Source organism: Aegilops tauschii, chromosome 2 (assembly GCF_002575655.3).
Source record: "Aegilops tauschii subsp. strangulata cultivar AL8/78 chromosome 2, Aet v6.0, whole genome shotgun sequence".
NCBI classification, from domain to species: Eukaryota; Viridiplantae; Streptophyta; class Magnoliopsida; order Poales; family Poaceae; genus Aegilops; species Aegilops tauschii.
This window is the reverse complement of record NC_053036.3, coordinates 463,733,214-463,757,975: the sequence shown is the minus strand read 5'-3', so window position 1 is coordinate 463,757,975 and position 24,762 is coordinate 463,733,214.

Below are 24,762 nucleotides of genomic sequence, written 5' to 3'. Positions count from 1 at the left end.
TCAAAAACTACAGCTGCCGCTCCCGTCGAGTGTCCTCCATTCTTCAATATGTCAATCACTTTCATGTTATCTGAGTTCACAACAAGGCGATTGCAGCCTGCCTTCTGTGCTAGGAATAAACCAAATTTAAGAGCCAGAACTTCTGTTGTTAATACATCATCACAGCAATCAATCCTCCAGTTTCCTCCAACGATGAACCCTCCCTTATCATCTCTCAGGACCGCCCCAGCTGTACCTTGAAGGAGATCATGATCAAAAGTGGCATCAACATTCAGCTTCACAAATCCCCTGGGAGGGATACTCCATTCCCCTGTTTTACGAGTTGCCTTAGGGGAGTATGCATTGACATAGTTTTCCATTATAGCACGAGCCCCCATCGAAGTTTGATTTGCATCCTGTAACTTTCCTTCATGGACCAGTTGACGTCTATCTCACCATAGATACCAAGCTATAATAGCTATTAACTCACGTGTGTTCTGGATGCCCTTAATGTTTAATTCTTGATCTTTCAAAAGGATTAATAATTCTAGCACCGCCTCTCCCGCGTGGTCAACAACACAAGCTTTATGGATCACCTCTTGTAGGACTAATTTTCCCCAAACTTCTTTCGCCTTATGACACCGAAACAATACGTGTTTTGTATCCTCCGGTCCATTCGAGCATGAAGGGCAAATGGGTGAAACTTTTATATGTCCATTGGCAAGTGTAACTCGGCATGGGAGGGTACCATGCAATGTACGCCATATCAAAATTTTAAGTTTTGCTGGGCAGGATAGTTTCCAAATCTTACCCCATATAGGGTTGACATTGGTTCTACCCATTTCGTCTGCGTGTTCTAATTTTTTCCCATGTTGTTGGTTCAATTCTTCCAAATAAGCCGATCGGACAGTGAACTTACCATTTTGTGTATGTCTCCAAGCAATAAAGTCAGGCATATTACGCATGGGAAGCGGAATTGCTAATACCCTTTGAGTATCAATTGGCCTTAACGTTTGTCTCACCAAATCTTCATCCCAAGAATTCGTGACTGGGTAAATAAGATAACAGACTTTTGATAGTAGTTGTCCACTTCTATGAGTCATAATTTTCCTATTCGCATAGTTAGGAATCCATGCATCTCTCCATATATCAATATTATGTCCATTTCAAACTCGCCAGATAGTCCACTCCCGCCATGATACTTTGCCAAGTAAAAGAGGAGCCCTTTTTTAGATTTGCACTCATTAAATTGCCATTCGGAAAATATTTAGCTCTCAAGATAGTAGCACATAAATACTCAAGATTATCAAGCAGACGCAATGCTTGTTTGGCTAACAATGCCAGATTAAAACAATGGATATCTCAAAACCCCATACCTCCTTGGTCTTTTGGGACGCACATCTTTCATCATGCCATCCAATGCATTCTCTTCTGGTTGTCCTCGTCACCCCACCAAAATTGTGACATCATGTCAATGATTCCCTTACAAGTTTTTTATGAATTTTAAAGACGGACATGGCATAAGCGAGGATAGCTTGTGCAACAGATTTGAGCAAAATTTCCTTTCCACCCGCGAATAGCAATTTTTCTTTCCATCCACTGATTTTCATAATAATTCTATCAATAAGGAATTAGAAACATTCACTTTTGTCCATACCCACATTTGCAGGAAAACCCAAATACTTATCATTAAGTGCTTTCAATCATAATATTTAAAATTGTATAGATTTGCGCCTTGTCTTCTACCTTGGTATTGGGACTGAAGAATATATTATCACCATATGCCCTGAGGCCGCACTATCGTGGATTTGTCACGGCAGATGTCCTAGTGTGAGGACTTAGTCAGGAGGCCAACGCATCTATGTGGTAGCTGGAGAGGGGTTGATCGGGATGAGAGATGCGAGGTGGATTAGCACACAAGACAAGGGTTTAGACAACTTCGGGCCCTGGGAAACATCATCCGGTAATAACCCTACATGTTGTTTGTGGCTAGGTCTCATTATCCTCATGAGGGAGTCGCCGCATAAGCCGGCTCCCCTTTGTTGTATCTAGCCTTCGAGATTACTTCGCCCCCTTCTTGGGGTGACCTGCTGTTGGAAATATGCCCTAGAGGCAATAATAAATAGGTTATTATTATATTTCCTTGTTCATGATAATCGTTTATTATCCATGCTAGAATTGTATTGATAGGAAACTCAGATACATGTGTGGATACATAGACAACACCATGTCCCTAGTAAGCCTCTAGGAGACTAGCTCGTTGATCAATAGATGGTTACGGTTTCCTGACCATGGACATTGGATGTCGTTGATAACGGGATCACATCATTAGGAGAATGATGTGATGGACAAGACCCAATCCTAAGCCTAGCACAAGATCGTGTAGTTCGTTTGCTCAGAGCTTTTCTAATGTCAAGTATCACTTCCTTAGACCATGAGATTGTGCAACTCCCGGATACCGTAGGAATGCTTTGGGTGTGCCAAACGTCACAACGTAACTGGGTGGCTATAAAGGTGCACTACGGGTATGTCCGAAAGTGTCTGTTGGGTTGGCACGAATCGAGACTGGGATTTGTCACTCCGTGTAAACGGAGAGGTATCTCTGGGCCCACTCGGTAGGACATCATCATTATGTGCACAATGTGACCAAGGAGTTGATCACGGGATGATGTGAGTTATGGAACGAGTAAAGAGACTTGCCGGTAACGAGATTGAACAAGGTATAGGGATACCGACGATCGAATCTCGGGCAAGTAACATACCGCTGGACAAAGGGAATTGAATACGGGATTGATTGAATCCCCGACATCGTGGTTCATCCGATGAGATCATCATGGAACATGTGGGAGCCAACATGGGTATCCAGATCCCGCTGTTGGTTATTGACCGGAGAACGTCTCGGTCATGTCTGCATGGTTCCCGAACCCGTAGGGTCTACACACTTAAGGTTCGATGACGCTAGGGTTATAGGGAAAGCATGTACGTGGTTACCGAATGTTGTTCGGAGTCCCGGATGAGATCCCGGACGTCACGAGGAGTTCCGGAATGGTCCGGAGGTAAAGATTTATATATGGAAAGTTGTTGTTCGGGTTCCGGGAAAAGTTCGGGTTTTTTCGGTATTGTACCGGGAAGCTTCCAGAAGATTCCGGAGGATTCCGGAGGGGTCCGGAGGTCCAGAAAATGTTCCACCACGTCCAATACAGTAGCATGGGCTGTAAGGGGGCGCCCTAGCCTTAATGGGCCAGGGGAACCAGCCCCCCCAAGGCCCATGCGCATGGGAGAGGGGAAACCCTAAGGGGGAGGGCCTCCACTTGACTTGGGAGGCACTCTTCCCCCCTTTGGCCGCCCCCCAAGCCCCATCTAGGGCTGGCCGCACCCCTTGAGGGGGGAAACCCTAGATGGGGGCGCAGCCCTCCCCCTCCCCTATATATATTGAGGTTTTGGAGCTGCCATAGACATGAGAACGTCTCTCTTTCGGTGCAGCCCTACCCCTCTCCCTCCTCCTCCTCTCCCGCGGTGCTTGGCGAAGCCCTGCGGGATTGCCACGCTCCTCCACCACCACCATGCCATCGTGTTGCTGCTGGATGGAGTCTTCCCCAACCTCTCCCTCTCTCCTTGCTGGATCAAGGCGTGGGAGACGTCACCGGGCTGCACGTGTGTTGAACGCGGAGGCACCGTTCTTTCGGTGCTTAGATCGGAATCAACCGCGATCTGAATCGCTACGAGTACGACTCCCTCATCCGCGTTCTTGCAACGCTTCCGCATCGCGATCTACAAGGGTATGTAGATTCACTCCCCTTCCCCTCGTTGCTAGATTACTCCATAGATTGATCTTGGTGATGCGTAGAAAATTTTGAATTTCTGCTACGTTCCCCAACAGTGGCATCATGAGCTAGGTCTATGCGTAGTTTCTATGCACGAGTAGAACACAAAGAAGTTGTGGGCGTCGATGTTGTCAATTCTTCTTGCCGCTACTAGTCTTATCTTGTTTCGGCGGCATTGTGGGATGAAGCGGCCCGGACCGACCTTACACGTACGCTTACGTGAGACAGGTTCCACCGACTGACATGCACTAGTTGCATAAGGTGGCTAGCGGGTGTCTGTCTCTCCCACTTTAGTCGGAACGGATTCGATGAAAAGGGTCCTTATGAAGGGTAAATAGAAATTGGCATATCACGTTGTGGTCTTACGTAGGTAAGAAACGTTCTTGCTAGAAACCTATACAAACCACGTAAAAACTTGCAACAACAATTAGAGGACGTCTAACTTGTTTTTGCAGCAAGTGCTATGTGATGTGATATGGCCAGAAGATATGATGAATGATATATGTGATGTATGAGATTGATCATATTCTTGTAATAGGGATCACGACTTGCATGTCGATGAGTATGACAACCGGCAGGAGCCATAGGAGTTGTCTTTATTTTTTGTATGACCTGCGTGTCATTGAATAACGCCATGTAAGTTACTTTACTTTATTGCTAAGCGCGTTAGCCATAGAAGTAGAAGTAACCATTGGCGTGACAACTTCAAGAAGACACAATGATGGAGATCATGATGATGGAGATCATGGTGTCATGCCGGTGACAAAGATGATCATGGTGCCCCGAAGATGGAGATCAAAGGAGCAAAATGATATTGGCCATATCATGTCACTATTTGATTGCATGTGATGTTTATCATGTTATGCATCTTATTTGCTTAGAACGACGGTAGTAAGTAAGATGATCCCTCACTAAAATTTCAAGAAAGTGTTCACCCTAACTGTGCACCGTTGCGAAGGTTCGTCGTTTCGAAGCACCACGTGATGATCGGGTGTGATAGATTCTTACGTTCGAATACAACGGGTGTTGACGAGCCTAGCATGTACAGACATGGCCTCGGCACACACGCAATACACTTAGGTTGACTTGACGAGCCTAGCATGTACAGACATGGCCTCGGAACACAAGAGACCGAAAGGTCGAACATGAGTCGTATAGCAGATACGATCAACATGGAGATGTTCACCGATGATGACTAGTCCGTCTCACGTGATGATCGGACACGGCCTAGTTTGACTCGGATCATGTATCACTTAGATGACTAGAGGGATGTCTATCTGAGTGGGAGTTCATTAATCAGACGAACTTCATTATCATGAACATAGTCAAAAGGTCTTTGCGAATTATGTCTTGCGCTTTAAGTTCTACTGGTTTAGATATGTTCCTAGAGAAAATTTAGTTGAAAGTTGGTAGTAGCAATTATGCGGACTGGGTCCGTAAACTGAGGATTGTCCTCATTACTACACAGAAGGCTTATGTCCTTAATGCACCGCTCGGTGTGCTGAACCTCAGCGTCGTCTGTAGATGTTACGAAACATCTGACATACACGTTTTGATAACTACGTGATAGTTCAGTGCGGTTTAGAATTGTGGCACCCAAGACGTTTTTGAAACGTCGCAGAACATGTGAGATGTTCCGAAGACTGAAATTGGGATTTCAGACTAGTGCCCACGTCAAGAGGTATGAGACCTCTGACAAGTTTCCTAAGCCTGCAAACTAAGGGAGAAAAGCTCAATCGTTGAGCGTGTGCTCAGATTGTCTGAGTGCCACAATCGCTTGAATCGAGTGGGAGTTATTCTCCCAGATGAGATAGTGATAGTTCTCCATAGTCACTGCCACCAAGCTAGTAGAGCTTCGTGATGAACTATAACATATCAAGGATAGTTATGATGATCCTTGAGCTATTCGCGATGTTTGACACCGCGAGAGTAGAAATCAAGAAGGAGCATCAATTGTTGATGGTTAGTAGAACCACTAGTTTAAGAAGGGCAAGGGCAAAAGGGATACTTCATGAAATAGCAAGTCGTTTGCTGCTCTAGTGAAGAATCCCAAGTTGAACCCAAACCCGAGACTAAGTGCTTCTGTAATAAGAGGAACGGTCACTGAAGCAGTACTACCCTAGATACTTGGTAGATGAGAAGACAGGCAAGGTCGACAGAAGTATATTGGATATACGTCATATGAATGTGTACTTTACTAGTACTCCCAGCAGCACCAGGGTATTAGATACCGGTTCGGTTGCTAAGTGTTAGTAACTCGAAATAAAAGCTGCGGAATAAACGGAGACTAGCTAAAGGTGAGATGACGATATGTGTTGGAAGTGTTTCCAAGGTTGATGTGATCAAGCATCGCATGCTCCCTCTACTATCGAGATTTGGTGTTTGCGTTGAGCATGATTGGATTATGTTTATCGCAATACGGTTATTCATTTAAGGAGAATAATGGTTACTCTGTTTATTTGAATAATACCTTCAATGGTCTTGCACCTAAAATGAATCTCGATCGTAGTGATACACATGTTCATGCCAAAAAGGATATATGATAGTAATGATAGTACCACATACTTGTGGCACTGCCACTTGAGTCATATTGGTATAGAACGCATGAGGAAGCTCCATGTGGATGGATCTTTGGACTCACTCATTTTTGAAAAGATTGAGACATGCGAACCATGTCTATTGGTATATATGCATGAAGAAACTCCATGCAGATGGATCATTTAGACTCACTTGATTATGAATCACTTGAGACATGCAAATCATACCACATGGGCAAGATGACTGAAAGTCCTCGTTTTCAGTAAGATGGAACAAGAGAGCAACTTATTGGAAGTAATACATTTTGATGTATGTAGTCCAATGAGTGCTGAGGCATGCAGTGGATATCATTATGTTCTTACTTCACAGATGATTTGAGTAGATGCTGAGAATATTTACTTGATGAAACACAAGTCTGAATTATTGAAAGGTTCAAGTAATTTCAGAGTGAAGTTGAAGATCGTCGTGACAAGAGGATAAAATGTCTGTGATATGATCATAGAGATGAGTATCTGAGTTACGAGTTTGGCACACAATTAAGACATTGTGGAAAGTGTTTCACAATTAATACCGCCTGGAACACCATAGTGTGATGATGTGTCCGGACATCATAGCTGCACCCTATTGGATATGGTGCATACCATGATGTCTCTTATCGAATTACCACTATCGTTTATGGGCTAGGCATTAGAGACAACCGCATTCACTTTAAAAGGGGCACCACGCAATTCCGTTGAGACGACACCGTTTAGAGAAACCTAAGTTGTCGTCTCTTAAAAGTTTGGGGCTGCGATGCTTATGTGAAAAAGTTTCAGGCTGATAAGCTCGAACCCAAAGCGGATAAATGCATCTTCATAGAATACCCAAGAATAGTTGGGTATACCTCCTATTTCAGATCTGGAAGCAAAGGTAATTGCTTCTAGAAACAGTTCCTTTCTCGAGGAAAAGTTTCTCTCGAAAGAATTGAGTGGGAGGATGGTGGAGACTTGATAAGGTTATTGAACCGTCACTTCAACTAGTGTGTAGCTGGGCACAGGAAGTTGTTCCTGTGGCACCTACACTAATTGAAGTGGAAGCTTATGATAGTGATCATGAAACTTCGGATCAAGTCACTACCAAACCTCGTAGGATGACGAGGATGCGTAATACTTCAGAGTAGTGCGTGATCCTGTCTTGGAAGTCATGTTGTTGGACAACGATGAACCTATGAGCTATGGAGAAGCGATGGTGGGCCCATATTCCGACAAATGGTTAGAAGCCATGAAATCCGAGATAAATGGAACTTTGAGAAGAAGACGGACTTGGACGGTAATGTTACCGTCTATGAAGCTCGACTTGTGGCAAAGAGTATTTCCACAAGTTCAAGGAGTTGACTACGATGAGATTTTCTCATCCGTAGCGATGCTTAAGTCTGTCGGAATCATGTTAGCATTAGCTACATTTATGAAATCTGGCAGATAGATGTCAAAACAAGTTTCCTTACCAGTTTTTCGTAAGGAAAGGTTGTATGTGATACAATCAGAAAGGTTTTGTCGATCCTAAGGATGCTAAAAGGTATGCTAGCTCCAGCGATCCTTCTAAGGACTGGAGTAAGCATCTCGGAGTTGGAATGTACACTTTGATGAGATGATCAAAGATTTTGGATTTATACAAAGTTTATTAGAAACTTGTATTTACAATAAAGTGAGTGGGAGCGCTACAACATTTCTGATAAGTATATGTGAATGACATATTGTTGATCCGAAATGATGTAAAATTTCTGGAAAGCATAAAGGGTTGTTTGAAAGGAGTTTTTCAAAGGAAGACCTGGATAAAGCTGCTTACACATTGGGCATCAAGATCTATAGAGATAGATCAAGACGCTTGATGATACTTTCAAAGAATGCACACCTTGACATGATTTTGAAAGAGTTCAAATAGATCAGCAAAGAAGGAGTTCTTGGCTGTGTTACAAGGTGTGAGTATTGAGTAAGACTCAAGACCTGACCACAGCAGAAGAAAGAGAAAGGACGAAGGTCGTCCCCTATGCTTCAGACGTAGGCTCTACAGTATGCTATGCTGTGTACCGCACATGAAGTGTGCCTTGCCATGAGTTGGTCAAGGGGTACAATAGTGATCCGGGAATGGATCACATGACAGCGGTCGAACTTATCCTTAGTATCTACTGGACTAAGGAATTTTCTCGATTATGGAGGTGAAAAGGAGTTCGTCGTAAAGGGTTACGTCGATGCGAACTTTGACACTAATCCGGATGGCTCTGAGTAGTAAACCGGATTCGTATAGTAGAACAATTATTTGAAATGGCTCCAAATAGCGCGTGGTAGCATCCACAAGATGACATAGATATTCGTAAAGCACACACGGATCTGAAAGGTTCAGACCCGTTGACTAATAACCTCTCTCACAAGCATAACATGATCAAACCAGAACTCATTGAGTGTTAATCACATAGAGATGTGAACTAGATTGTTGACTCTAGTAAACTCTTGGGTGTTGGTCACATGGTGATGTGACCTGTCAGTGTTAATCACATGGTGATGTGAACTAGATTATTGACTCTAGTGCAAGTGGGAGACTGTTGGAAATATGCCCTAGAGGCAATAATAAATAGGTTATTATTATATTTCCTTGTTCATGATAATCGTTTATTATCCATGCTAGAATTGTATTGATAGGAAACTCAGATACATGTGTGGATACATAGACAACACCATGTCCCTAGTAAGCCTCTAGGAGACTAGCTCGTTGATCAATAGATGGTTACGGTTTCCTGACCATGGACATTGGATGTCGTTGATAACGGGATCACATCATTAGGAGAATGATGTGATGGACAAGACCCAATCCTAAGCCTAGCACAAGATCGTGTAGTTCGTTTGCTCAGAGCTTTTCTAATGTCAAGTATCACTTCCTTAGACCATGAGATTGTGCAACTCCCGGATACCGTAGGAATGCTTTGGGTGTGCCAAACGTCACAACGTAACTGGGTGGCTATAAAGGTGCACTACGGGTATGTCCGAAAGTGTCTGTTGGGTTGGCACGAATCGAGACTGGGATTTGTCACTCCGTGTAAACGGAGAGGTATCTCTGGGCCCACTCGGTAGGACATCATCATTATGTGCACAATGTGACCAAGGAGTTGATCACGGGATGATGTGAGTTACGGAACGAGTAAAGAGACTTGCCGGTAACGAGATTGAACAAGGTATAGGGATACCGACGATCGAATCTCGGGCAAGTAACATACCGCTGGACAAAGGGAATTGAATACGGGATTGATTGAATCCCCGACATCGTGGTTCATCCGATGAGATCATCGTGGAACATGTGGGAGCCAACATGGGTATCCAGATCCCGCTGTTGGTTATTGACCGGAGAACGTCTCGGTCATGTCTGTATGGTTCCCGAACCCGTAGGGTCTACACACTTAAGGTTCGATGACGCTAGGGTTATAGGGAAAGCATGTACGTGGTTACCGAATGTTTTTCGGAGTCCCGGATGAGATCCCGGACGTCACGAGGAGTTCCGGAATGGTCCAGAGGTAAAGATTTATATATGGAAAGTTGTTGTTCGGGTTCCGGGAAAAGTTCGGGTTTTTTCGGTATTGTACCGGGAAGCTTCCAGAAGATTCCGGAGGATTCCGGAGGGGTCCGGAGGTCCGGAAAATGTTCCACCACGTCCAATACAGTAGCATGGGCTGTAAGGGGGCGCCCTAGCCTTAATGGGCCAGGGGAACCAGCCCCCCCAAGGCCCATGCGCATGGGAGAGGGGAAACCCTAAGGGGGAGGGCCTCCACTTGACTTGGGAGGCACTCTTCCCCCCTTTGGCCGCCCCCCAAGCCCCATCTAGGGCTGGCCGCACCCCTTGAGGGGGGAAACCCTAGATGGGGGCGCAGCCCTCCCCCTCCCCTATATATATTGAGTTTTTGGAGCTGCCATAGACATGAGAACGTCTCTCTTTCGGTGCAGCCCTACCCCACTCCCTCCTCCTCCTCTCCCGCGGTGCTTGGCGAAGCCCTGCGGGATTGCCACGCTCCTCCACCACCACCATGCCATCGTGTTGCTGCTGGATGGAGTCTTCCCCAACCTCTCCCTCTCTCCTTGCTGGATCAAGGCGTGGGAGACGTCACCGGGCTGCACGTGTGTTGAACGCGGAGGCACCGTTCTTTCGGTGCTTAGATCGGAATCAACCGCGATCTGAATCGCTACGAGTACGAATCCCTCATCCGCGTTCTTGCAACGCTTCCGCATCGCGATCTACAAGGGTATGTAGATTCACTCCCCTTCCCCTCGTTGCTAGATTACTCCATAGATTGATCTTGGTGATGCGTAGAAAATTTTGAATTTCTGCTACGTTCCCCAACACCTGCCCCTCCTTATATAAGTTGAAGGGGCGGGTTACATGTAGAGTCCTAGTCGGATTAAGACATAAACTATTCTAACCTTTTATCACGGGCTTCCTCCATGGGCTTCTTAACGTCTTGGGCTTCTTAACATCTCAGGCTTATTAACCCCAGGCGACTCTGTCTGCCGGGTTACAACTGTCTGCCGGCTTACCACTATCTGCCGGCTTACAACTGTCTGCCGGCTTACCACTGTCTGCCGGCTTACAACTGTCTGCCGGCTTACCACTGTCTGCCGGCTTACAATTGTCTGTTGGCTGACCACTGTCTGCCGGCTTACCAATGGGTCACCAGGCTCGGCCGGGTCATTAGTGAGTCGTCGGTCCTTGGGCAGTTTACCAATGAAATACCAAGTTCCAGCCGGGTCATAACTTCGGCCGGGTCATACCGCGGGGTATATCCCCAACATTAGCCCCCGGTTTAATTTGGATTTATCCATGTTAAACTAATCCTGATCGTCCTTAAGTCCTTGTCATTTCCTTCTTCTGAAAAGTCGGGATCAATAGGCCAGCCTCATAATCAATTTGCTGACATTGGTTTCTTGGGGGCTCTTTGTTCAACAGACAAGAGTTTTTATGACCCTTGTAATAGGCTTAAAAGCCAGGCTTGGAAGCCAGGTGTATTCACCTAAAAACCCGGGTTATCCTGCCTTTTTAAGTCTGCCACTCTGCCCAGGTAATCCTGGAATGACCCGCCGAACTTTTAACAGTCAATCTTATTAAGACCCTGAACTTGTCAAAGTTAAAACAACGATTGGTCATGTGAGGCCTGGCTTATAAGGTTTGCATGAAGGTTTAACTCAGCGGCTGTGCGGCCCTTTGAAAGCACTTGATTTTTAGGCCTGGCAGCCTATGAAAAGCCTTGCTTTTATCTTTTGATTTATATTTGAACATTTTTTTAGGTTCATCTTTTGTGACATGTTAATACATTGTTGAAAACCGATGAGGGCTATGATGCCTTATGGTTCATATATGAAATTACCCGGTGTTTATTAGCCCGGCCTGGATTTGACTATAAGTCGCCAGTGTATGATAATCTTATATACTTGGCAGCATTGTGCTCTAAGTTTTGGGATATTACCCCTTGCTGCATACGGCGTTGTAAGCCAGTGGTATATGTCAAATTGAACAAGGCATTGTACGCTCAATCTTTTGGGTTGTCACCCTTATTGTGCTGGTATGATAAACCGGCAGTGTGAGCAAATATCACAGGTATGATATTTTTGTTATGATTATATATGATTATGATTAAACCGGCCCTGGTTCTAGACTATTTTAGTCACCAGTGGTTTTTATAGGGTATTGTGACCCGCCCTGCGGTAAACCGCCAGGGTACTTGTGATCTGTTTGTGTGCAGGTCAAATACTAAATCTAGCATACAGAGTTGATGAAATCATGAGCATAAGTGGCCAAACTTCAATTCGTACTATAGCAGTATCATGCAAAGAAAAACATGCATGATGGCATGGAAGATCAAGAGTTTAACTAGCCTATTACAAGGCATCTGATGGCCCAATGAGAATAAGTGTTTGGAGCTGTCAACTTGGCAAAGTATTCTGCTTAATAAACCGGCTTATGACTGATGACGGGTTGAAGCCTCCGGGTCTTCCTGCACCTCTTATTCATCTTCAACTCCTTGCTTATCCGTTAGCTGGAAGTCAGTCGTAGCCCAGTTGATACCGGTCAACGCTCTAAACACAGCTTCATCATCAATAAGATTGGATGGATCAATGTCAGGAGCAAAGGTGTGCTAACGAATCACCAGGATGAGATTTTTTGGCTCGTGAACCGGCGCGCTAATTTTCTTGTTGTCAGCATCATAAGCCACCTGGTAGGAAGACAGACTGGTCTCATCAGCCAGCTTGCTTGCTAAGGGGCGCATCGCTGTGGCTATCTCCGTGAAATCATCAGCACTGAAGGCAGATCCATCTTCTTTGACACTGGGGCAGCCGTTGGCCAAATCTTCCGGGTCAAGATCAGCTTGCCACGCCTTTGCTCGGCTTAAGGCAGTTAAGGCGCCGGCTCTGGCAGCTCCCCGTTTTAAGTCGTCAATTCTTTTGGGAAGAACGGACAACTGCTTCAAGGTATCTTGGATAAGTGTTGAAGGAGTTTTCTTATGCAGTGTAGCGGCAATGGTCCGTTGGGCACCAGTATATAACTGTTCTACAAGAGTGTAGACAGCCTTAAGCCGGACACGCATGTCTGAGCCCAATTTCGCGCTCCGCGAACCTACAACGGTGAAATTATGAGTAAGCCGGCAGATATTGACAAGGTGATTCTGGAGGTACAAGGGAGACATGTTTTTTCTACTTACCAAAGATGGCTGACGACATGATATTAATCTGCTGTTTTAAGCCGGATAGCTCTTCAGTCACCGGTTTAAGTGCGGCTTCAACTTCTTCTGCTCTCTTCCATAGAGCTGCCTTTTCAGTTTCCCAGCCATCTTTTTCAGAGTCGAAGTTCTGTTTTAGCTGCTCAATAGTCTCCAAAGCATATTTCAGTTCTGACTTGGCCTTGGATGTCTCGGATTGCTGAGTTTTGATGTTAGCCTTAAGATCATTAAGCTATGAGTCCTTTTCAGTCAATTCAGCCTGTGACATAAGCATATGCAGACAAGGTTATGATCATGCTTACTCTTTAAAGTCCCAAGCACAATACAAGTATTACTCTTGGCACTTGGGGGCTAATGCATATTGCTCTTTTTTGAGACAAATTTTTGAAAGTCCCAAGCACAATACAAGTATTATCCTTGGCACTTGGGGCTAATGCCTATTGCTCTGTTTCAAGGCATATTTATGACCTGGACAAATGATGTCATACGGTTTATAAAGATTATGGATTGGGTTGTTGATTTTAAACAAGATGTTTAGTCCCGACTTAATCATCACTGATTAAGCCGACCCTTGGGGGCTACGGATGCAATATTGATTCTTACTACTTAAAAACCCGGCTTAACATATTTATTAAGTCGACCCTTGGGGGCTAGGGATACAAAGTTGAAGTGCTGGTATTATAAGAACCAGTTCATGTTGAAAGCATAAACCGGCCCTTGGGGGCTACTGGATTTGATCTATGCAACTATTAAAGTTTACAGTACATTCTATTCTATCATGTCCAATAAACTTGGCGGCTAAGGGAAGTATATTCATATAAAAAGTAGTTGCAGCGTTTACCTCATAGCGCTCCTTCATCAAGTTTACTAAGCCGGCTTCAAAGTCACGGCTGGTGTAAAGGCGGTTCAGGTAACCAGAGTTGATGTCTTGGGCGCTGAAATGGGCGTAGGTCTCCAAGTCTACCTTCCACTCGCCTTTATCTTCAGTAGAAATTTCTTCCTTAGCGCTGTGCTTGGATAAGATAGTAGGTTGACCCGGAGCTGTGAATCCAAATCCAGTGACAACAACATCATCAGTGTTTTCCTCAGCAGGCTTAATTGGGCTTGGTGGCTTAGAGATAGCCGGTTCAACATCCATATCATCTGGGGAGACTCCATGGTCTTGTGGTGGTGGATCATCAAGAGTGGCCTCAGCAATCGGGTCAGAAGGTTATGATTGTTGTTTTTCCGGTTCAGACGGGTTGGAGTCGTCGACCGGCTTATTCAGCTTGGCCTTCTTGCTGGGTTTGGCCTGGCCCCTGGAAAATAAGAAGTGTAAAGAGGTCAGTGCAATGATCAGGTATAAGGTCTACATAATTGAACATATTCTTACCCAGGTACAGTCTTGAAAGCAGGGAATTGAGAAGTTGACTCGCCAGAAGAGGAATGAGAAGTCCCCTGTTAGTTTGAATCAGACGGGTTAAGAGGATGACGGAAATGACCCACTTTGGGATAAAGTATATCGGAAATATGTAAGACCTCTGGGCGGCGTTTGCGAACAGGTGTGTTCGGTAAGCCGGAGGAAGTAATCACGCCGCCACTGTGCCGGGTGGTGCGGCGAGCTTCATGTTGCTATTTCTTCAAAAGAAAGTTGGGATCCAAGTGAGCTAGAGGGTGAGAAAAGCTTACTTTCCGGCTTGCTTGTCGGGTTTTTTGTGTTGGCAGAGGTTCTGAGCCAGAGGAAAGAATAATTACCTCTGCATAGCCTGCACGGCTGGCCTCTGCGTCGTCCTGGTAACAATCATTGTCAGTGAGATGTACAAAAAAGGAGCCAAGAGAGTCAAGTTCTACCTCAGACTCATTATCATCATTGTCATCATCAATGTTTAACTCGGCGGATTCGGTGATTTTCTTCTTGGCAGGCTTCTTGGTGGCTTTGGTTTTTGTACGAGCTGGCTTGGCCGGTTTATCTTGCGGTTTCTTCTTCCAAAATGGAGAATCAGCCTGTTAAAGTCAAAAAGATCATAAGTGAGCATAATTATTGAAACTATGATTAAGCGGAAGGTGTGCAAAACACTTACAGCTGTCAGTTTGTTGAAAGTACTGAAAGGATTAAGTCCTGTTTTGCTACATTCCTTTAAAGGTTCATTCAGCAATTTCTTGGTGGCTTCGGTAACTTCTGCATCAGACAGTTGAATGTCACAATGGCGCTGGGGATCTTCTACGTCGCCAGTGTATTCGCACATTAAGCCGGGGCGACGGCTTAATGGCAAAATACTCCAAGATATCCAGCAACGGACAAAGTCAACACTGGTTAAGCCGTTGGCCATAAAGGCTCTGAGCTTTGAAAATGCGGGTGCATATTTGGCCCGTTCCTTCACACTGAGCCGTGAGGGGAGTGGATGTGTGCTGCTAAGTCGGTGATCACGGTAACCCGACAGAGGATTCTCACCAGCTGGAGATGTATCTTGACAATAGAACCAAGTTTGGTTCCATTCTTTGGGTGACTATGTGGCTTAGCATGGGGAAGGCTGGCTTCTTTCCTCTTTTGAATTGAGAACCCACCAAGTTCCAGACTGGGTCCATTAGTAAACTCGTTCTGCCGATTCCGATAAAAATATTCCCTGAAGTGATCAACACTGGGTTTCTCTTGAAGGTAAGCTTCACAGAATACTTCAAAATTGCAAATATTGGACACGGAGTTGGGTCCAATATCTTGAGGGTGAAGTTGGAGAACATGAAGTATGTCACAGAAAAATTTGAGCCGGGTGGGCTAAACCCCCGACTCACGTGGTCAGCGAAAACAATCACTTCTCCATCTTTGGGTTTAGGAGGAATTTCTTCACCAGGGGCCCTCCAATGGATGTCCTCTTTCTTGGCTAAGGCGCCAGTGGCAACAAAATTGTTCAGTTCTTCTTCGGTAACCCGGCATTGGACCCAGTTGCAAGGAGTGTATGTCTTAGCCATTTTCTCGATGATCTGAAAGAAAGATTATGCCGACTTAAGATTATATGGTTAAGCCGGCTGATGGTTTAAGAGGCAAACGATAATGAAGCATGCGTGGGTGTTAAACCCGAGATTGGCATCGAAGTTATCAGGCGAGCTAAGTGGCGGCTTAAGAGGGGACTAATGGTACCTGGAGGGTTACTATTTTTACGTTAAGCCACCCACACAATCATTGATTTACAGATCTAAGAAGGGAAAAATTGCTAAGTGATGGAAAAACAGGTTTCACAGATTGATATCATAATTTTGGATTTACGGTGCGTCAGATAATGGAAAATATCTAGACCTAAATTTCAGTGCCTAAGTAGTTCATATGTCCAGATCAGATTTTTTATGCAAAAGGAGATGACCTAATAGCGAAAATGAGTATTACGACTACCGCTGTGCAGGAAAGGTACCAAGTTCGAATCGAAAATGAGTGCTACAGCAAAGAACGAAGATGAACTTTGATGAACTCAGGGAAACCCTAATGGGATCTATGGGAAAGGAAGGAAGGAGAACTCACCAGGACTATGGAATGGCAGAGGCGCGCGGACGAACTCTGGTCGTTTCAGGTTGATGCAGCGGCCGTTGTTGAGGCAGTGGCAAAGGTCGACGACGGCGGCGGAGCTCGGGCGTTAAGGCGACGCGAGGTGGAAGACAGAGATGAGGAGGCAAGGGGGGAAAGTGAAAGGGACCCCTGGCCCTATTTATAACGTCGAAAGGATAAGTGGCATGCGCGGGAATCGAGGAGCCCAAAAAATGGATATGTGACAACACAGACGCCTCGATTTTCGGAGGATCATTAAAAGAGAGGATATATTAAGATTTGGGATCTGTGTAACATTAATGACAGGTGACGTCATGGCGGGTTACCACAATTCTAGGTGATGACGTCACGGCGGGTTATAGGGCCACGCAAGAATAAGTGAAGGATTTTTTCTAAGTGTTGATGATTGACATGAACAAGTTCAAATCAACCTGGGGCCTAATGTTGGGGATATAACTATTGGGATAACCCGCCCAGGAGGGGCCGGGTTATACCAATGGCGGTTTATCAAGACAAAGCCCATGAAGATGTTGAAGGTGGCGGTTCACGAAGCAGACTTGCTAAGGGCCCAAAGCCCAAAGGCGATTTAAGGCCCATAAGTGTAAACCGCCATATATGTATGACTTGTATTATAAGGCAAGTGTAATTAGTCACCGAGCCGGACACGTTGTTTATGACCCGTCCGGGACTCCGTGAGCCGCCGGGCGTCAACCTGTGTATATAAAGGGACGACCCGGCGGCGGTTTAGGAAAAGAAACAACAGATCGAAAGCTAGGTCAAGCGTATTCGCTCCCTAGTAATCGAAACATAAGTAATATCACCTCAAACTGGATTAGGCCTTTACCTTCACCGCAAGGGGCCGAACCAGTATAAACTCCTTGTGTCCTTTGTCCCGTTTAAACCCTTTAAGCTAACCTAGTTGCGATGACTCCACGACTAAGTCCTTCTGCTAGGACATCTGCCGTGACAATTTCACGACACGCACAATAGGAGTTTAATCGCCTCCGCGTTCATAACATTTGCTTTCATAAGGATCAACGAATCATCTGCAAAGAGAAGGTTTAAAATCAGTGGTTCATCCCTGCTAACCTTTATTCCTGACATATTCCCATTCTCCTCTGCATTCTCTAATAGAGCGGTCAGCCCCTCCGTACATAACAAGAATAAGTATGGAGATAGAGGATCTCCCTGCCTTAATCCTCTAGTAGGTTTAAAACTCTCAGTTTCTTCTGTATTAAACTGGACCTGGTACTCCACTAAGGTTACACATTGCATAATCAAGTTTACCCAGTTTTCTTGAAATCCCAATCTGAGCATAATCTCCTTGAGGAAAGACCACTCTACTCGGTCATAAGCTTTGTGCATATCCAGTTTAATAGTACACAAACCCTCTTTACCATTCCTTTTTTTCTTAATATTATGCAAGCATTCATATGCCACTAATATATTATCAGTAATCATTCTTCCTTGCACAAACGCACTCTGAGTTGTGCTGATAATGTCTTAGAGATTATCTTCAAACGGGCCACAATCATTTTTGAGATTACCTTATACACGACATTACAAAGACTAATTGTTCAAAATTGATGCCATTTCCTCTTCTTGGGTAGACTCCTCCAATTCTCCACGAACTCATAGAATAGACAACAAAAAACAAATAAAGGGGCTTCCCCACTCGACGATGATATAACAGGTCGAGAAAAAGTAAAAACAAGAAAAGTGGGCCGACAAAAGAAAAACAAGAGGCGGAAGCACGCGGCGGAAACCAAACCAACTTCAGATCGAGATTTGCACGAGATTTACAGCATCTAGATCCAATGGCCAAGAACTTAGGTGTGACATCCTTAAATCTCATCTAGATGAGATTTACCAAATTCGTTTTTTAATACAAGTTGTGTCGTGCGCATACAGGCGCTCCGGTGAGGCGGCTCCCTCTAGTGTCCGATTTTGCGTTGGATGCGCTCGATCTTCTGGGGCAACATGAACGTGGGAGTCTTTTTATTTTGGACCCTGGTAAGTGTCACACATGTGGGCTGAAGGAGGCCGGGTCACACGCCCTTCTAGCCACCCACTGTGACACGTCACATTTTTTGTTTTTTCCAAACATGCATGCAAACAAGGACGAAAACAAATGATGTCAATGGGAATCTTTTAGATTTTTCAATCTTTAAAATGTTTTATCTTCTAAATGAAAAATCTGATTTAAAATCTCACCATTAAATTTGCTGCGATGAGGACTTCAAAACTAGATCTGATATCGATATGTTTCGACGATATTTTTTGGCGGTCAAAAGTTGCCATGTCTATTGCACATAAATTGCCATGGTGTTTAGACTAAAGTTGCCATGATACATTTCAAGTACTTTTTCTTCTATGTTTAAACTAAATTTTGACATGTTATAAAAAAGAAATTAAGAAAGTAAACTTGCCATGGTGAATTACTAAAATTTGCCATAATCCATGAAATAATTTTGACATGGATAATAATTAAAAAATCCATCATCAATTAGTTCAAAAATGCATGGTCAATGACTCAAATTTGCCATGAACCAGAAACTAAAATTGGCATGGTAAATTACTTAAATTTGCCATGATACATGCACAAAAATTTGCCATGGTTCACAAAAAAATAATTTATATGGGCAAAATACTAGAATTGTCATGGTCAAAATACTAAAATTGTCATGATCTACAAACTAAAATTGCCATCATGAATTACTAAAAATTGGCATGATCCACGAATTAAATTTGCCGTGCATAATTACTAAAAACTTCCATGGTCAATTGATAAAATTTACCATGAAAAATAGTTAAAATACAATGGTAGTTTTAAATCTAGAAGAAAAAAATAGATGAAACATATCATGAAAACTTTAGTGTGAACACTGTGGCAACGTCAGTGTAACATCATGGCAACTTTTGCACAATGGAGGGTGTCTGTTTTTCTGTTCGTCGCGACCCATTTTCAGCCCAAATTAGGGTCGGGTTTGCGTCGGCGTGGACGCACGCGATGCCCACCCGTCTATGGCACATCAACCCCATCGCTGCTCTCTCTCTCTCTCCCAAAACCCTTCCTCCCTCCTGCCCGCACACAATAGCCGACACGGCAAACCCCGCCACCGCTTCCTTCCCGGCCGCCTCAGTGGATGGCGTGGCCGCCCGCCCCGTGCTCCCATAGAAGAAGCCCAAGAAGGAGCCCACGCCGGAGCAGAGGGCCAAAGAGACGACAAAGAGGGCTGGCCGAAGGGCCAAAGAGGTCGAGAAAAAAGCCGTCACCAACGAGCAACAGGAGGCCACCATTGCGGTGAAAGAGGCTCTTGTTGCCATGGCCACGCAACAGGGCCTCCTCATGCTAGGGTTTCGCTATGCCCACAGGATCGTCGCTACCCGCCCGCCACATCTGGAGTCGTCACACACCTCCACGACGTCGCAGACACACAGGTTCCCTCCCTAACACGACCTGGGCGTGTCCCACTTCTCCACCTCGCCTCAGGACTTCTCGTCGGAAGTGAGTGTGATCGTGCCGGCCACCCCATGCCTGTGGCCCGTGGCCATCGACCTCAACACCACTCCTGTGGCCACCTGTTGGGATGCAAAGGAAGAGGCCACGAGAGATCCATGTTGCCTTCATTTTATTTGTAGGCATTTTAAGCTTTAGGAGCCTTGAAGGCCCAACGTGGGCATAAGCCATTCACCCTCACCCATTGTTGGATGATAATTTGTGATTGCCCAAAGTTCAAGGAGCAATATGCCGCCCTAAAGAAAAATGGACGGCCGGTGGCGGTCTTTGAGCACGGTGAAGGTGAGAAGCGGCCGAAGGGAAAGACCAACTCCAAGGTGGATGACCAGCGTGATGCGGCGACACTCGCCTTGCAAGACATTTTGAAGGGGTGATGACCAAAAAGGAAGCGAGGGAGGAGAGGAAGCGCCAAGAGAAAGAGGAGGAAATGAAGGCCTACATTAAAATACAAAAGAAGAAGCTCGGGATTGAGGAGAACATCCAATAGAAGAAGCTTGAGATCAAGGCGAACTTTGGAAAGATAAAAGCAAATGAGGTGAAGTTCATTCCAATGGCAAAGGAAGTGGAGATCATGACGATCGACTTGAGCAAGGTGTCCCCAAGGAAAATGGTTTGGTTCGAGAAGAGACAAACGGAGATGCTCGAGCTAGATGGATGACCCATGGCTGAGACATTTTTTTGTATGCTGACATGTGTGCCTGCATGAATTACGACCGATATGTATGAACTATGGCCCCTTTTTTGTGTGTTGACATGTATGCCGGCCACCGGCAAGTGTGCGGCATGAACTATGGCATTTTTTTGTAGGCTAACATGTATGCAACGTCTGTTGGCATGAACTATGGCCGCAGCCTGAATTACCTTTATCTCGCAAAAATGTATGTTTATTCCAAAGAATTTGGCTGGACGGACCAATTGGGTTGGCCGGTTGGGTGCATCAGTCAGATTTGGATAACCGCGGCTAGACGACCCACCTTCAGCCGACCGAACCCGACAAAAAATGGATTAAATTTGTGTCCGTTTACGTCAGCACGGTGGAGTTGGCTTTACAGTCGGTAGCTAGTGTGCTCAACAAAGGAAGGGAAAAGAGCTTGCGCAGGAGCTGCCTGACCGGCATCAGACCAGCCTACGCCATGCCGCACCCCCTAATCAGCAACACCAAGTCGCCATGTGCTCTTCAGTGGCCAGCCATCATACCTTCTACGTACTTATTAATCATGCCTTGTTGCTGGTAGTAGTAGTATGAAAAAGCAAACATAAATAGAAAGAGAAAATTCACTATACGTCACTAAAGTTGAGCCAGGTGACAGTTTGGTACCACTACTTCAAAATACCCTAACTATGGTCCAAGTACTTGCGCAAGGGGTTCACTTTGGTCCATTTGTACGATTTTGTGTACGTATTTGCTGACTTGGCCGAGTCAGCGGCCGCCAGCTCGCTTTGACTGACACCTGGTCGATCCTAGGGTGAATACTAGTCGATTCGGGTTTTTTTTGCAAAAACGCCATGACCTGGTCGCACCTGGTCGGACCGACCGCGCACCTGGTCGGCCGCTCGCTTATCCCCTCGCCCTCCTCTTCCTCTCCTCCCAACCCTAGCCCAACTCCCGTCCCCGCCGCCGCAGCTATTGCCGACGTCGACGCCCTCCGCCGCCTATGTCCCCGCCGTCATGTCATCTTCCAGCTCCGTCTACACTGCATTGCATTGCCGCTCCGTTGCTGTACCATTGATCGGGTGCCTGGATTGCAGCGAGCAGGTGAGGTTCTACCGGTGTAGCACCGACGAGCACGATGGATGGATCTTCTACAAGTGTGTCAACCACACTGTAAGTGCCAGTTCCTAGCTACTTGTTGATTCATGCCGTGTGTTGGGGATATTACCACTGGGCGTAAACCGGCCAGGAGAGGTCGGGTTAACCCCATGGTAGTTCACTATATCTGAAGCCCATGAAGACAGACGGTGACGCTTTATGAAGGCCTAGGTCCCAAAGCCGGTTTAAGGCCTGTAGACATAAACCGACATTGATATGTAAACTTGTGTTGTAAGATAGAAAGAGCAGAGACCGAGCCGGACACGTTTATGAGCCGGCCTCGGGATTCTGTAAACCGATGGGCGTCAACCCATGTATATAAGGGGACGACCCGGCGGCGGTTCAAGGACAACATACAACAACTCGAGACTCAGGCAAAGCGTATTCGCTCCCTGGTCATCGAAACCCAAGCAATCCCACAACAACTGGATCGTAGGCTTTTACCTTCACCGTAAGGGGCCGAGCCAGTATAAACTCTTTTGCGTCCCTTGTCCGCTTTAACCCCTTTAAGTTAACCCGTAGCGATGGCTCCACGACTAAGTCCTTTCTCTAGGACATCTGCCATGACAAAACCACGACAGTTGGTGCCCACTGTGGGGCTATCACGCGATGGCTTCGAGTGCTTAGAGGGCAGCTTCGAAGGACTCAAGGGCTACGCTGTGGGTCGGATGACCAAGAGTCGTCGCGGCAAGCTCTACATCGACGATGCAGGCTGGGGCCCCGAGGCCGGCACAATCGAGTACGGGTACCGGGTCCCCTTTGGTGGCATACACGTTTTCATTGGCAAGATCGGCGAACCGGGCCCTGAGCCGGACAACTGCACCGACCTCGTCGAAACGGCTCAGCATGCGAGATTTGCCCGGGTCAAGCCTGTCACAAAGCATACCTTCGTGGGAGTCATCCACGGAGGGGAATCTGAAGATAGATCAGACTCTGGTGGTGAAACCGTCGTTTATTCTGGCGATGAGTCATCGACTGGGGAGACCGAATTGTTATATCAGTTGCAAGATGGCCGGATTGGGGGCAGTTCCGATGGCGACAGTATTTCGGACCCCTTTGATCTGCCAAACCGGGTTGCGGTCTTCATGGCCGGCACACAACCAGCGCTCCACTCTTCGACCGCAGCGGCGATGATTTCCGGATCAACAGCGGCGACAGCGGCCGGGGCAGGAGGCCCCGTGCGACCGCCGGCTTAGGTTCTGTCTGATTTGTTTGACGCTTTGGCAACGCTGATGGCGGAGGTTAACCCGGCGGACCAAGACGCACATAATGCGGAGATCGCAAAGGTGAAAGATCAGATCACCCAGGCCAAGGCCGACCTGGCAGCAGAGGATACCAGGATGGCTGCGGAATGGGCCGCATTGGATGCACAGGCTTACCGGCTTATGCTGGATTAGAGTGCGTCGAACGATGTCCTAAAGAGGAGGTACCGATCTCGCCTGCCGCCGGTTTATGAAGCTAGGAACCTCTTTAATACCACAGGAGCAGGGACCAGTAATCCGCCGGTGGTAAACCGGGCGGAGGCACCTGGAGCGGGGGGGCCAGTTCAGCCGCGTTCGGTGGATCCGCCTCGCCAGAACAACATTGTGACACAGCATGTCCCGACACCACCAGGTCATTACTCTAACCCAATGGACAACATTGTCACTGCCGCTTCACGGCTGGCGGCCATCCCGATCGAAGGCGACTCTCCGGCGGCGGTCGAGACGCGTCGGGTTAGGGAGCTTCTTCAGATAGCCTTGGTTCAGCAGGAGGCTTATTCATATAGTCGCAATCGGATCCATTCCACTCGCCGCCCAAGCCGGAGTTATAGCAGGCGTATGGATGAACCGGCAGTGTTAAGCAACGCGCGGAACCGTGATCCGCCCCGTGGCAATAACCCGGCGGATAGTGCCGGTGATGCTTAGGAGGTGGTGGACCGGGCTCGGGCACATAGAGAGGCCGAGTTAGCGGCGCAGCATGAAGCCCGCCAGCTTACTCCGGTTCGTCCAACCACGTCGGTGGAACCAGGAGTTACTTCTAGCTCTTTGGGAGTACCGTGTCTCGTCCCAGCGTTGCGCAATGTGCGCCTGCCCAAGGATTTCAAAGGCCCGCGCAAGGTGCCGAATTACACCGCCGATTTGTCCCCTGAGACATGGGTCGAAAGCTATGAGATGGCCATGGAGATGCTGGATGTGGACGATGCGGCGTGTGCGAAATACTTCACCATGATGCTAGAGGGGATGGCCCGCACTTGGCTGAAGAACTTACCGGCTAATTCTATCAGGTCATAGGCCGAGTTGAGAGCCCGGTTTATCCAGAATTTCAAGGATACATGCAAGCAGCCCATGTCGATTGTGGACTTAGCTGCCTGTGTCCAGGAAGCAGGAGAGTCAACAACCTGTTGGGTGCGCCGGGTTTCACAGATTTTGCATTCATCGGACCGCATCAACGCTGATACCGCAGTTTTAACATTGGAAGGCAATTGCCGGTTTGAACCCCTGAAGTTGAAGTTGGGACGGCTCAAACGTTATTGTAATGACATGGGAACTCTCATGGCCGCTCTGGTGAAGTATGCCGACTCTGATAGTACCAAGGATCCCGAGTCTGACGATGATAAGACAGGGAAGGGAAAAAGGAGCGGCAATGCCAAGGGGCAGCACCACAACCCGGCGGGTCATGGAAACGGCGCCAAGCGTAAGGCGGACCATAGTTTAGACTTTGTGGCTAATACCAACACACATGACAAGGGCCAGCGGCGTAAGGGTAAACCGCCCCAGCGCGGTGGAGGGCCAAGTCCTAATCCGGACCGCCTGTCTTATCTGTTGAATCAGCCTTGCCCAAAGCACGGGACGAAGGAGAACC